At 53.3% G+C, this 12347-nt stretch overlaps 1 protein-coding gene across 1 annotated transcript in view; it reads right to left on the bottom strand.

Moving 5' to 3' along the window:
- Nucleotides 1-12086, bottom strand: part of LOC141175908 (solute carrier family 66 member 2-like) — a 74971-nt gene extending 62885 nt beyond the window's left edge. The window contains exon 1 of the mRNA XM_073659902.1: nucleotides 12010-12086. The gene's annotated coding sequence lies outside the window, so the exon portion shown is untranslated. The remainder of the gene's footprint in view (nucleotides 1-12009) is intronic.
- Between the last annotated feature and the right edge of the window lie 261 nt (nucleotides 12087-12347).

The following is a 12347-nucleotide window of genomic DNA, read 5'->3' as shown; positions in this document are numbered from 1 at the left end:
CGGCCCTGCATCAGGTATCAGTCATTTAAAATACATTTCTAAAATTAAAAAGGATCAGGTTAACTAAAGAGTAAGTGATACTTTGCTGATCGCTGGGACCATTACTGATCTGGAAAAAGGGGCTCTGACCGCTGAGACCCTTACTGATCTGTAGAACGGGGCTCTGATAGCTGAGACCCTTACTGATCTGTAGAACGGGGCTCTGATCGCTGAGACCCTTACTGATCTGTAGAACGGGGCTCTGACCGCTGAGACCCTTACTGATCTGGAAAACGGGGCTCTGACCGCTGAGACCCTTACTGATCTGTAGAACGGGGCTCTGACCACTGAGACCCTTACTGATCTGTAGAATGGGGCTCTGATAGCTGAGACCCTTACTGATCTGTAGAACGGGGCTCTGACCGCTGAGACCCTTACTGATCTGTAGAACGGGGCTCTGATCGCTGAGACCCTTACTGATCTGTAGAACGGGGCTCTGACCGCTGAGACCCTTACTGATCTGTAGAATGGGGCTCTGATCGCTGGGACCATTATTGATCTGTAGAATGGGGCTCTGATAGCTGAGACCCTTACTGATCTGTAGAACGGGGCTCTGATCGCTGGGACCCTTACTGATCTGTACAACGGGGCTCTGACCGCTGAGACCCTTACTGATCTGTAGAACGGGGCTCTGACCGCTGAGACCCTTACTGATCTGTAGAACGGGGCTCTGATCGCTGAGACCCTTACTGATCTGTAGAACGGGGCTCTGATAGCTGAGACCCTTACTGATCTGTAGAAAGGGGCTCTGACCACTGAGACCCTTACTGATCTGTAGAACGGGGCTCTGACCACTGAGACCCTTACTGATCTGTAGAACGGGGCTCTGACCGCTGAGACCCTTACTGATCTGTAGAAAGGGGCTCTGACCGATGAGACCCTTACTGATCTGTAGAATGGGGCTCTGACCGCTGAGACCCTTACTGATCTGTAGAACGGGGCTCTGATCACTGAGACCCTTACTGATCTGTAGAACGGGGCTCTGATCGCTGAGACCCTTACTGATCTGTAGAACGGGGCTCTGATCGCTGAGACCCTTACTGATCTGTAGAACGGGGCTCTGATAGCTGAGACCCTTACTGATCTGTAGAAAGGGGCTCTGACCGCTGAGACCCTTACTGATCTGTAGAACGGGGCTCTGACCACTGAGACCCTTACTGATCTGTAGAACGGGGCTCTGACCGCTGAGACCCTTACTGATCTATAGAAAGGGGCTCTGACCGATGAGACCCTTACTGATCTGTAGAATGGGGCTCTGACCGCTGAGAAACTTACTGATCTGTAGAACGGGGCTCTGATCGCTGAGACCCTTACTGATCTGTAGAATGGGGCTCTGATAGCTGAGACCCTTACTGATCTGTAGAACGGGGCTCTGACCGCTGAGACCCTTACTGATCTGTAGAACGGGGCTCTGACCACTGAGACCCTTACTGATCTGTAGAAAGGGGCTCTGACCGATGAGACCCTTACTGATCTGTAGAAAGGGGCTCTGATCGCTGAGACCCTTACTGATCTGTAGAACGGGGCTCTGACCACTGAGACCCTTACTGATCTGTAGAACGGGGCTCTGATCGCTGAGACCCTTACTGATCTGTAGAAAGGGGCTCTGATCGCTGAGACCCTTACTGATCTGTAGAATGGGGCTCTGACCACTGAGACCCTTACTGATCTGTAGAACGGGGCTCTGACCGCTGAGACCCTTACTGATCTGTAGAACGGGGCTCTGATCGCTGAGACCCTTACTGATCTGTAGAACAGGGCTCTGATCGCTGAGACCCTTACTGATCTGTAGAATGGGGCTCTGACCGCTGAGACCCTTACTGATCTGTAGAATGGGGCTCTGACCGCTGAGACCCTTACTGATCTGTAGAACGGGGCTCTGACCGCTGAGACCTTTACTGATCTGTAGAAAGGGGCTCTGATTGCTGAGACACTTACTGATCTGTAGAACGGGGCTTTGACCGCTGAGACCCTTACTGATCTGTAGAACGGGGCTCTGATCGCTGAGACACTTACTGATCTGTAGAACGGGGCTCTGACCGCTGAGACCCTAACTGATCTGTAGAACAGGGCTCTGACCACTGAGACCTTACTGATCTGTAGAACGGGGCTCTGATCGCTGAGACCATTACTGATCTGTAGAACGGGGCTCTGACCACTGAGACCCTTACTGATCTGTAGAACAGGGCTCTGACCACTGAGACCCTTACTGATCTGTAGAACGGGGCTCTGACCGCTGAGACCCTTACTGATCTGTAGAATGGGGCTCTGATAGCTGAGACCATTACTGATCTGTAGAACGGGGCTTTGACCGCTGAGACCCTTACTGATCTGTAGAACGGGGCTCTGATCGCTGAGACCCTTACTGATCTGTAGAACGGGGCTCTGATCGCTCAGACCCTTACTGATCTGTAGAACGGGGCTCTGACCGCTGAGACCCTAACTGATCTGTAGAAAGGGGCTCTGACCGCTGAGACCCTTACTGATCTGTAGAACGGGGCTCTGACCGCTGAGACCCTTACTGATCTGTAGAACGGGGCTCTGATCGCTGAGACCCTTACTGATCTGTAGAACGGGGCTCTGACCGCTGAGACCCTTACTGATCTGTAGAATGGGGCTCTGATAGCTGAGACCATTACTGATCTGTAGAACGGGGCTTTGACCGCTGAGACCCTTACTGATCTGTAGAACGGGGCTCTGATCGCTGAGACCCTTACTGATCTGTAGAACGGGGCTCTGACCGCTGAGACCCTAACTGATCTGTAGAAAGGGGCTCTGACCGCTGAGACCCTTACTGATCTGTAGAACGGGGCTCTGACCGCTGAGACCCTTACTGATCTGTAGAACGGGGCTCTGATCGCTGAGACCCTTACTGATCTGTAGAACGGGGCTCTGATTGCTGAGACCCTTACTGATCTGTAGAACAGGGCTCTGATCGCTGAGACCCTTACTGATCTGTAGAACGGAGCTCTGACCGCTGGGACCCTTACTGATCTGTAGAATGGGGCTCTGATCGCTCAGACCCTTACTGACCTGTAGAACAGGGCTCTGATCGCTGAGACCCTTACTGATCTGTAGAACGGGGCTCTGATCGCTCAGACCCTTACTGACCTGTAGAACAGGGCTCTGATCGCTGAGACCCTTACTGATCTGTAGAATGGGGCTCTAACCACTGAGACCCTTACTGATCTGTAGAACGGGACTCTGACCGCTGAGACCCTTACTGATCTGTAGAACGGGGCTTTGACCGCTGAGACCCTTACTGATCTGTAGAACGGGGCTCTGATTGCTGGGACCCTTACTGATCTGTAGAATGGGGCTCTAACTACTGAGACCCTTACTGATCTGTAGAACAGGACTCTGACCGCTGAGACCCTTACTGATCTGTAGAACGGGGCTCTGACCGCTGAGACCCTTACTGATCTGTAGAACGGGGCTCTAACCACTGAGACCCTTACTGATCTGTAGAACAGGGCTCTGACTGCTGAGACCCTTACTGATCTGTAGAACGGGGCTCTGACCACCGGGACTCTCACTGATCTGTAGAACGGAGCTCTGATCGCTGAGACCCTTACTGATCTGTAGAACGGAGCTCTGACCGCTGAGACCCTTACTGATCTGTAGAACGGGGCTCTGATCGCAGGGACCCTTACTGATCTGTAGAAAGGGGCTTTGATCGCTGAGACCCTTACTGACCTGTAGAATGGGGCTCTGACCGCTGGGACCCTTACTGATCTGTAGAACGGGGCTCTGATCGCTGAGACCCTTACTGATCTGTAGAAAGGGGCTCTGATCGCAGGGACCCTTACTGATCTGTAGAACGGGGCTCTGATAGCTGAGACCCTTACTGATCTGTAGAACGGGGCTCTGACCACTGAGACCCTTACTGATCTGTAGAAAGGGGCTCTGATCGCAGGGACTCTCACTGATCTGTAGAATGGGGCTCTGACCGCTGAGACCCTTACTGATCTGTAGAATGGGGCTCTGACCGCTGAGACCCTTACTGATCTGTAGAATGGGGCTCTTGACTGCTGAGACCCTTACTGATCTGTAGAATGGGGCTCTGACCACCGGGACTCTCACTGATCTGTAGAACGGAGCTCTGATCGCTGAGACCCTTACTGATCTGTAGAACGGAGCTCTGACCGCTGAGACCCTTACTGATCTGTAGAACGGGGCTCTGATCGCAGGGACCCTTACTGATCTGTAGAAAGGGGCTTTGATCGCTGAGACCCTTACTGACCTGTAGAATGGGGCTCTGACCGCTGAGACCCTTACTGATCTGTAGAACGGGGCTCTGATCGCTGAGACCCTTACTGATCTGTAGAAAGGGGCTCTGATCGCAGGGACCCTTACTGATCTGTAGAACGGGGCTCTGATAGCTGAGACCCTTACTGATCTGTAGAACGGGGCTCTGACCACTGAGACCCTTACTGATCTGTAGAAAGGGGCTCTGACCGCTGAGACCCTTACTGATCTGTAGAACGGGGCTCTGATAGCTGAGACCCTTACTGATCTGTAGAAAGGGGCTCTGATCGCAGGGACTCTCACTGATCTGTAGAATGGGGCTCTGACCGCTGAGACCCTTACTGATCTGTAGAATGGGGCTCTGACCGCTGAGACCCTTACTGATCTGTAGAATGGGGATCTGACTGCTGAGACCCTTACTGATCTGTAGAATGGGGCTCTGACCACCGGGACTCTCACTGATCTGTAGAACGGAGCTCTGATCGCTGAGACCCTTACTGATCTGTAGAATGGGGATCTGACTGCTGAGACCCTTACTGATCTGTAGAATGGGGCTCTGACCACCGGGACTCTCACTGATCTGTAGAACGGAGCTCTGACCACTGAGACCATTACTGATCTGTAGAACGGGGCTCTGATAGCAGGGACCCTTACTGATCTGTGGAACGGGGCTCTGATCGCTTAGACCCTTATTGATCTGTAGAATGGGGCTCTGATAGCTGAGACCCTTACTGATCTGTAGAACGGGGCTCTGATCGCTGAGACCCTTACTGATCTGTAGAACGGGGCTCTGATCGCTGAGACCCTTACTGATCTGTAGAAAGAGGCTCTGATCGCTGAGACCCTTACTGATCTGTAGAACGGGGCTCTGATCGCAGGGACCCTTACTGATCTGTAGAACGGGGCTCTGATAGCTGAGACCCTTACTGATCTGTAGAACGGGGCTCTGACCGCTGAGACCCTTACTGATCTGTAGAACGGGGCTCTGACCGCTGAGACCCTTACTGATCTGTAGAATGGGGCTCTGATAGCTGAGACCCTTACTGATCTGTAGAACGGGGCTCTGACCGCTGGGACCCTTACTGATCTGTAGAACGGGGCTCTGACCGCTGAGACCCTTACTGATCTGTAGAACGGGGCTCTGACCGCTGAGACCCCTACTGATCTGTAGAAAAGGGCTCTGACCGCTGAGACCCTTACTGATCTGTAGAATGGGGCTCTGATAGCTGAGACCCTTACTGATCTGTAGAACGGGGCTCTGACCGCTGAGCCCCTTACTGATCTGTAGAACGGGGCTCTGACCGCTGAGACCCTTACTGATCTGTAGAACGGGGCTCTGATTGCTGAGACCCTTACTGATCTGTAGAACTGGGCTCTGATCGCTGAGACCCTTACTGATCTGTAGAACGGGGCTCTGATCGCAGGGACCCTTACTGATCTGTAGAACGGGGCTCTGATCGCTCAGACCCTTACTGACCTGTAGAACAGGGCTCTGATCGCTGAGACCCTTACTGATCTGTAGAACGGAGCTCTGACCGCTGGGACCCTTACTGATCTGTAGAACGGGGCTCTGATAGCTGAGACCCTTACTGACCTGTAGAACAGGGCTCTGATCGCTGAGACCCTTACTGATCTGTAGAACGGGGCTCTGACCGCTGAGACCCTTACTGATCTGTAGAACGGGGCTCTGATCGCTCAGACCCTTACTGACCTGTAGAACGGGGCTCTGACCGCTGAGACCCTTACTGATCTGTAGAACGGGGCTCTGACCGCTGAGACCCTTACTGATCTGTAGAACAGGGCTCTGATCGCTGAGACCCTTACTGATCTGTAGAACGGGGCTCTGATCGCTCAGACCCTTACTGACCTGTAGAACAGGGCTCTGATCGCTGAGACCCTTACTGATCTGTAGAACGGGGCTCTGACCGCTGAGACCCTTACTGATCTGTAGAACGGGGCTCTGATCGCTCAGACCCTTACTGATCTGTAGAACGGGGCTCTGATCGCTGAGACCCTTACTGATCTGTAGAACGGAGCTCTGACCGCTGGGACCCTTACTGATCTGTAGAACGGGGCTCTGATAGCTGAGACCCTTACTGACCTGTAGAACAGGGCTCTGATAGCTGAGACCCTTACTGATCTGTAGAATGGGGCTCTGATCGCTGAGACCCTTACTGATCTGTAGAACGGAGCTCTGACCGCTGGGACCCTTACTGATCTGTAGAACGGGGCTCTAACCACTGAGACCCTTACTGATCTGTAGAACGGAGCTCTGACCGCTGGGACCCTTACTGATCTGTAGAACGGGGCTCTGATAGCTGAGACCCTTACTGACCTGTAGAACAGGGCTCTGATAGCTGAGACCCTTACTGATCTGTAGAATGGGGCTCTGATCGCTGAGACCCTTACTGATCTGTAGAACGGAGCTCTGACCGCTGGGACCCTTACTGATCTGTAGAATGGGGCTCTAACCACTGAGACCCTTACTGATCTGTAGAACGGGGCTTTGACCACTGAGACCCTTACTGATCTGTAGAACGGGGCTCTGATCGCTGGGACCCTTACTGATCTGTAGAATGGGGCTCTGATAGCTGAGACCCTTACTGATCTGTAGAATGGGGATCTGACCGCTGAGACCCTTACTGATCTGTAGAACGGGGCTCTGATCGCTGGGACCCTTACTGATCTGTAGAATGGGGCTCTAACCACTGAGACCCTTACTGATCTGTAGAACAGGGCTCTGACTGCTGAGACCCTTACTGATCTGTAGAACGGGGATCTGACCGCTGAGACCCTTACTGATCAGTAGAACGGAGCTCTGACCGCTGAGACCCTTACTGATCTGTAGAACGGGGCTCTGATCGCAGGGACCCTTACTGAGCTGTAGAATGGGGCTCTGATAGCTGAGACCCTTACTGATCTGTAGAACAAGGCTCTGATCGCTGAGACCCTTATTGATCTGTAGAATGGGGCTCTGATCGCTGGGACCCTTACTGATCTGTAGAACGGGGCTCTGACCGCTGAGACCCTTACTGATCTGTAGAATGGGGCTCTGACTGCTGAGACCCTTACTGATCTGTAGAATGGGGCTCTGACCACCGGGACTCTCACTGATCTGTAGAACGGGGCTCTGACCGCTGAGACCCTTACTGATCTGTAGAATGGGGCTCTGACTGCTGAGACCCTTACTGATCTGTAGAATGGGGCTCTGACCACCGGGACCCTTACTGATCTGTAGAATGGAGCTCTGATCGCTGAGACCCTTACTGATCTGTAGAACGGAGCTCTGACCGCTGAGACCCTTACTGATCTGTAGAACGGGGCTCTGATCGCAGGGACCCTTACTGATCTGTAGAACGGGGCTCTGATAGCTGAGACCCTTACTGATCTGTAGAACGGGGCTCTGACCGCTGAGACCCTTACTGATCTGTAGAAAGGGGCTCTGATCGCAGGGACTCTCACTGATCTGTAGAATGGGGATCTGACCGCTGAGACCCTTACTGATCTGTAGAATGGGGCTCTGACTGCTGAGACCCTTACTGATCTGTAGAATGGGGCTCTGACTGCTGAGACCCTTACTGATCTGTAGAATGGGGCTCTGACCACCGGGACTCTCACTGATCTGTAGAACGGAGCTCTGATCGCTGAGACCCTTACTGATCTGTAGAACGGAGCTCTGACCGCTGAGACCCTTACTGATCTGTAGAACGGGGCTCTGATCGCAGGGACCCTTACTGATCTGTAGAAAGGGGCTCTGATCGCTGAGACCCTTACTGACCTGTAGAATGGGGCTCTGACCACTGAGACCCTTACTGATCTGTAGAACGGGGCTCTGATCGCTGAGACCCTTACTGATCTGTAGAAAGGGGCTCTGATCGCAGGGACCCTTACTGATCTGTAGAACGGGGCTCTGATAGCTGAGACCCTTACTGATCTGTAGAACGGGGCTCTGACCGCTGAGACCCTTACTGATCTGTAGAATGGGGCTCTGACTGCTGAGACCCTTACTGATCTGTAGAATGGGGCTCTGACCACCGGGACTCTCACTGATCTGTAGAACGGAGCTCTGATCGCTGAGACCCTTACTGATCTGTAGAACGGAGCTCTGACCGCTGAGACCCTTACTGATCTGTAGAACGGGGCTCTGATCGCAGGGACCCTTACTGATCTGTAGAAAGGGGCTCTGATCGCTGAGACCCTTACTGACCTGTAGAAAGGGGCTCTGATCGCAGGGACCCTTACTGATCTGTAGAACGGGGCTCTGATAGCTGAGACCCTTACTGATCTGTAGAACGGGGCTCTGACCGCTGAGACCCTTACTGATCTGTAGAAAGGGGCTCTGATCGCTGAGACCCTTACTGACCTGTAGAATGGGGCTCTGACCACTGAGACCCTTACTGATCTGTAGAACGGGGCTCTGATAGCTGAGACCCTTACTGATCTGTAGAACGGGGCTCTGACCGCTGAGACCCTTACTGATCTGTAGAATGGGGCTCTGACTGCTGAGACCCTTACTGATCTGTAGAATGGGGCTCTGACTGCTGAGACCCTTACTGATCTGTAGAACGGGGCTCTGATCGCAGGGACCCTTACTGATCTGTAGAAAGGGGCTCTGATCGCTGAGACCCTTACTGACCTGTAGAATGGGGCTCTGACCACTGAGACCCTTACTGATCTGTAGAACGGGGCTCTGATCGCTGAGACCCTTACTGATCTGTAGAAAGGGGCTCTGATCGCAGGGACCCTTACTGATCTGTAGAACGGGGCTCTGATAGCTGAGACCCTTACTGATCTGTAGAACGGGGCTCTGACCGCTGAGACCCTTACTGATCTGTAGAATGGGGCTCTGACTGCTGAGACCCTTACTGATCTGTAGAATGGGGCTCTGACCACCGGGACTCTCACTGATCTGTAGAACGGAGCTCTGATCGCTGAGACCTTTACTGATCTGTAGAACGGAGCTCTGACCGCTGAGACCCTTACTGATCTGTAGAACGGGGCTCTGATCGCAGGGACCCTTACTGATCTGTAGAAAGGGGCTCTGATCGCTGAGACCCTTACTGATCTGTAGAAAGGGGCTCTGATCGCAGGGACCCTTACTGATCTGTAGAACGGGGCTCTGATAGCTGAGACCCTTACTGATCTGTAGAACGGGGCTCTGACCGCTGAGACCCTTACTGATCTGTAGAAAGGGGCTCTGATCGCTGAGACCCTTACTGACCTGTAGAATGGGGCTCTGACCACTGAGACCCTTACTGATCTGTAGAACGGGGCTCTGATAGCTGAGACCCTTACTGATCTGTAGAACGGGGCTCTGACCGCTGAGACCCTTACTGATCTGTAGAATGGGGATCTGACCGCTGAGACCCTTACTGATCTGTAGAATGGGGCTCTGACTGCTGAGACCCTTACTGATCTGTAGAATGGGGCTCTGACTGCTGAGACCCTTACTGATCTGTAGAATGGGGCTCTGACCACCGGGACTCTCACTGATCTGTAGAACGGAGCTCTGATCGCTGAGACCCTTACTGATCTGTAGAACGGAGCTCTGACCGCTGAGACCCTTACTGATCTGTAGAACGGGGCTCTGATCGCAGGGACCCTTACTGATCTGTAGAAAGGGGCTCTGATCGCTGAGACCCTTACTGACCTGTGGAATGGGGCTCTGACCACTGAGACCCTTACTGATCTGTAGAACGGGGCTCTGATCGCTGAGACCCTTACTGATCTGTAGAAAGGGGCTCTGATCGCAGGGACCCTTACTGATCTGTACAACGGGGCTCTGATAGCTGAGACCCTTACTGATCTGTAGAACGGGGCTCTGACCGCTGAGACCCTTACTGATCTGTAGAATGGGGCTCTGACTGCTGAGACCCTTACTGATCTGTAGAATGGGGCTCTGACCACCGGGACTCTCACTGATCTGTAGAACGGAGCTCTGATCGCTGAGACCCTTACTGATCTGTAGAACGGAGCTCTGACCGCTGAGACCCTTACTGATCTGTAGAACGGGGCTCTGATCGCAGGGACCCTTACTGATCTGTAGAAAGGGGCTCTGATCGCTGAGACCCTTACTGACCTGTAGAATGGGGCTCTGACCACTGAGACCCTTAATGATCTGTAGAACGGGGCTCTGATCGCTGAGACCCTTACTGATCTGTAGAAAGGGGCTCTGATCGCAGGGACCCTTACTGATCTGTAGAACGGGGCTCTGATAGCTGAGACCCTTACTGATCTGTAGAACGGGGCTCTGACCGCTGAGACCCTTACTGATCTGTAGAAAGGGGCTCTGATCGCAGGGACTCTCACTGATCTGTAGAATGGGGCTCTGACCGCTGAGACCCTTACTGATCTGTAGAATGGGGCTCTGACTGCTGAGACCCTTACTGATCTGTAGAATGGGGCTCTGACCGCTGAGACCATTACTGATCTGTAGAACGGGGCTCTGATCGCTGAGACCATTACTGATCTGTAGAACGGGGCTCTGATCGCAGGGACCCTTACTGATCTGTGGAACGGGGCTCTGATCGCTTAGACCCTTACTGATCTGTAGAACGGGGCTCTGATCGCTGAGACCCTTACTGATCTGTAGAAAGGGGCTCTGATCGCTGAGACCCTTACTGATCTGTAGAACGGGGCTCTGATCGCAGGGACCCTTACTGATCTGTGGAACGGGGCTCTGATCGCTGAGACCCTTACTGATCTGTAGAACGGGGCTCTGACCGCTGAGACCCTTACTGATCTGTAGAACGGGGCTCTGACCGCTGAGACCCTTACTGATCTGTAGAACGGGGCTCTGACCGCTGAGACCCTTACTGATCTGTAGAACGGGGCTCTGACCGCTGGGACCCTTACTGATCTGTAGAACGGGGCTCTGACCGCTGAGACCCTTACTGATCTGTAGAACGGGGCTCTGACCGCTGAGACCCTTACTGATCTGTAGAATGGGGCTCTGACCGCTGAGACCCTTACTGATCTGTAGAACAGGACTCTGACCGCTGAGACCCTTACTGATCTGTAGAACAGGGCTCTGATTGCTGGGACCCTTACTGATGTGTAGAACGGGGCTCTGATCGCTGAGACCCTTACTGACCTGTAGAACGGGGCTCTGACCGCTGAGACCCTTACTGATCTGTAGAACAGGGCTCTGATTGCTGGGACCCTTACTGATCTGTGGAACGGGGCTCTGATCGCTTAGACCCTTACTGATGTGTAGAACGGGGCTCTGATCGCTGAGACCCTTACTGATCTGTAGAAAGGGGCTCTGATCGCTGAGACCCTTACTGATCTGTAGAACGGGGCTCTGATCGCAGGGACCCTTACTGATCTGTGGAATGGGGCTCTGAACACCAGGACTCTCACTGAACCAGAGAACAAGAGTCTAAAATTCCCCGTTTGTATGTGGCGATGGCAGCCTCCAGCCATCCCATAGAGAATGAATGGAGCAAAGGTGACTGTCTCATTCATGTAAATGCAGCTTGCAGAAATCTGTGCGTTGCTTCCAGAATTATCTATTCTAATGATTGTATAGATTTTCTCCAATGCTGCTGCAATTTTCGAAATCAATCTGCTACATGTGAACACAGGATTGGTGGGGGGTCAGCAGGTGACATCATGTGACATCATGCACCACACGTGACATCACAGTCCTGTCACATGTGCAGAGCACCCTGAATCGGCCTGCTGTCAGTGGGATGTGGGGAGTCACGGAGGGGTACTCACCGCAGAGAAGTCCCCTGCAGGGTGCGGGTGTAGATGTCGGACAGCTGAGCTGGAGAAAAGGAGAAGAGGAGGAGGCTGCAGTGAATATGTAAACAGCTGGAGAGAACTTCCTGCACAGGATGGAATTACCGACCTGCAGCTCGCTGACTGCAGCGGGAGGACGCCATCTGACCCTGCAGCTCGCTGACTGCAGCTGGAGGACTCCATCCAACCCTGCAGCTTGCTGACTGCAGCTGGAGGACTCCATCTGACCCTGCAGCTCGCTGACTGCAGCTGGAGGACTCCATCTGACCCTGCAGCTCGCTGACTGCAGCGGGAGGACTCCATCTGACCCTGCA

The sequence above is a fragment of the Phyllobates terribilis genome, unplaced genomic scaffold (assembly GCF_046119375.1).
Source record: "Phyllobates terribilis strain yellow unplaced genomic scaffold, ASM4611937v1 Scaffold_14__1_contigs__length_39327217, whole genome shotgun sequence".
Classification (NCBI taxonomy): Eukaryota; Metazoa; Chordata; class Amphibia; order Anura; family Dendrobatidae; genus Phyllobates; species Phyllobates terribilis.
Note: the sequence above shows the minus strand (reverse complement) of the source record. Positions and strands in the feature narration are given on the sequence as shown.